The sequence below is a fragment of the Priapulus caudatus genome, unplaced genomic scaffold (assembly GCF_000485595.1).
Source record: "Priapulus caudatus unplaced genomic scaffold, Priapulus_caudatus-5.0.1 Scaffold58, whole genome shotgun sequence".
In the NCBI taxonomy this organism is placed as follows: Eukaryota; Metazoa; Priapulida; class Priapulimorpha; order Priapulimorphida; family Priapulidae; genus Priapulus; species Priapulus caudatus.
In genome coordinates, this window is record NW_014577119.1 from 995,250 (window position 1) to 997,992 (window position 2,743).

Consider the following 2,743-nt stretch of genomic DNA (forward strand, 5'->3'; position numbering starts at 1 on the left):
GTGTGTGTGTATGTGTGTGCGTGTGTGTGTGTGACTGAGTAGCCAGGAGAAGGAGTGAAACTGCCGGGGAGCGCAGCAGCAGTAGAGGATGCTGTGTGGGCTTTTCATTGATTTTGCGAGGAAAGACGAGGCATCGAGGGCTGCGCTGCGATAACACTTATGTGAGATTCTGTAGTCGTCGTCGTCGGCGGCGGTGGTGGTGCATATTCCCGCCACTACAGTAGCTACTGGGTCAGCAGCATGAAGCTCTATCACACAACAGCGCCCTCCTCCTCCTTGATATACTAGACTCGGATAGACTGGCTGCGGTCTGTATTCAATATCGCTATCATACGGTATCCTACCCAGCGTTATATCACACAACAACTCCCTCCTCCTTGATATACTAGACTCGGATAGACTGGCTGCGGTCTGTATTCAATATCGCTATCATACGGTATCCTACCCAGCGTTATATCACACACTACTAGACCGATTGGGGTCTTCAGTAACGATTGAGAGCACCAGGCGTGCATAATAATAAATCATTTAATATAAATTACTATCTAATATAAATCTATAGATCTATTATTATTCACTCTTGATATCATGAGGCACCTACACGTTATGTTACACAGCAGCCCGGGGGTGGGTCAGTAGTAGCAGGCCTTATCATGCGGCACCCACTACGTCGTTATATAAGACCCTGTATGGTAGAGCGGTTAGGGGTGATGAGCAAAGATTTCTGTCCCGTGACACCTTCTCCCCGCTCCTTACTCTACAGCAGGAGCTGCGGGTCAGTTGTAGAAAATTTAGAAGATTGTAGAAATCTCTTTCACGGGACCCCCCTCCCCTTCCGTCAAATTACACACTCCAATATATAGCAGCTATGGGGTCAGTAGTAGCGATCTCTAACGTACGACACTCTCCCGTACCCTGCTCCCGTATGCTTATTTTCAACAATTCACCTGTTCAATCAACATGTTCAAAAATACTCCCCGCGAAACATTCGCCCCAAGTGAACATAGTGCCCTAATTGACAGATTAAAGTAGTAATTGATTGGTCTTAAATCCACGGGGAGCGTCGCGATACCGTATAGCTGCTAGACGCCCCAGCAACCCGTGTATGTGCATACACTACGTCGTTATATAAGACCCTGTATGGTAGAGCGGTTAGGACTATATATTATATATATATATATTATATTTTTTCTTTCCACCCTCTTCTCTCTCGATATATATGTATATTTTCTTCTTTTTCTCTTTCTGCCTCTCCTCTGCTGTCTATGTTTGTCCTGTCTGATTTGCCTGTCTGTCTGTCTGTCTGTCTGTCCGTCTGTCCGTCCGGCCTGTTCTGTCTATCTGGTTCTGGCTGGCTGGCTGGCTAGGCTGGCTGTTCAGTTTGTCAGACTCTCTTGCTTCTTTCTTTTTGTCGCTTTGCTCGCCTCTCACTTTTTCGCTCGATCGTGCTTTCGCGCCAAATGTTTTCGCTATTACGTTGTAGTTAGGACGAGCCGACTTGATCTAGATGGCGCCACTCACCAAACATGTCCGCACAACATTTAACCTAGCTGCGAATTTCCTAGTGAGGCAGGCCTGTGCGGCGTCTATATAGCTTTTAATCGAAGCAGTGTTCTCTAACTCTGCGCATTTTGAAGGCGATTAGACGATTAGATTGACTGAGCGGTGAATTTGCTCCCCCCTCCTCCTGCTGCATGCTTGCTGTTGTTGTTGTTCGTTGTTCGTTGTGATGATGATGATGCGATGATTGCATGATGATGATGATGTTTCTGATGTTGTCCTGTTGCCTCTGCTGTTGTTGTTGTTGTTGTTGTTGTTGATGTTGTTGATAATGATGACGATGACGATGATAATGATGATTGATGTTTCTGCTGTTGTTCCTGTTGCTGCGCTGCTGCTGTTGTTATGTTGTTGTTCGTGATGTTGTTTGTTGTTGATGATGATGATGATGATGATGATGAATGTTTCTGGCTGTTGCTCCTAGTTGCTGCTGATACTTACTGCCTATATCGGACCTGCTGTTTCCTGACATAGCCGTGACTTCAGATTGGTCAGTTATGACATTCTAATAATAAAATTACACCAAATCGTATCTGACTGCTTAAAAGATGACTTGACCGAACGCAACACTAGCAGACATCTGCAGACATAAGACGAAAATCGATTAGCGCGCTAGTTAGTCACTCCGTCCGGCCTCGCTTCCACACTGGTCACGCCGTCCGTCCGATCGCATATATAGATGGTACATACCCCGCTGTACACGCTATGTGCGTAGCGCTATCTCTCGGCGACGTCGGCGGATGAGCGACTAGGACGTAGGCACGGGAGCGACGTAACGCTAGCATCAGCGTGTCTCACCACGGTCAGGCCAATTATGTCGGGAGGCAGTAGGAGAGGCAGAGGGAAGGAGGCCTGCAGAAGCGGAGAACATATAGAGGTAATGGATGAAAGGATAGGTAGGAGGTGGTAGGAGGGAAGGAGGCAGGGAGGCAGAGAGGCGAGAAGGGAGATAGAGAGGTAGGGAGGAAGGGAGGAGGTGGTAGGAGGGAAGGAGGCAGGGAGGCAGAGAGGCGAGAAGGGAGATAGCAGAGGAGGGAGGAGGCGGAGGTCGGTAGGATGGAAGGAGGCAGGTAGGCAGATGAGCGAGAAGGAGAATCTCAGAGAGGATAGCGGAGGAAGGGAGGAGGTCGTGTAGGAGGCGAAGGAGCGCAGGGAGGCAGGAGAACGCTGAGAAGGGAGATAG